This window comes from Sinocyclocheilus anshuiensis, unplaced genomic scaffold, assembly GCF_001515605.1.
Source record: "Sinocyclocheilus anshuiensis isolate Anshui unplaced genomic scaffold, SAMN03320099.WGS_v1.1 scaffold2275, whole genome shotgun sequence".
NCBI lineage: Eukaryota > Metazoa > Chordata > Actinopteri > Cypriniformes > Cyprinidae > Sinocyclocheilus > Sinocyclocheilus anshuiensis.
Window position 1 is genome coordinate 66,755 of NW_015542331.1, and position 387 is coordinate 67,141.

The window sequence follows — 387 nt, forward strand, 5'->3', positions numbered from 1 at the left end:
ACACTGGTCCGCTCCTCTCTGCTTGACCCACTAACTCAACCCAACACGCCCGAGTGGAACCATCCGGATTCAACCTGTTTGCTCAGAAGAGAATGGCATTATATATATTTTTTTTTTTGTTTTGTTTTTTAAATTTAGTTTTGTGTTTATTTTTCAGAATGTCTTGTTTTATGAATCTCCTCTGTATGTTTTTTTTGTTTTTGTTTTGTTTTCCTTCACTCAGTTACTCATTCTCTCCTGCATGCTGGTTTCTTTGGGTTTTTTGGGGTCTTTTGTAAGTTTTGCCATGTTTGTAATTCACATGAAGTATATCTTCTAGTCCAGACACGTGTCAGGGAGGGGAGCGTTCTCTTTGGAAATTCAAACGATTTTGCAGATCCATTAAAA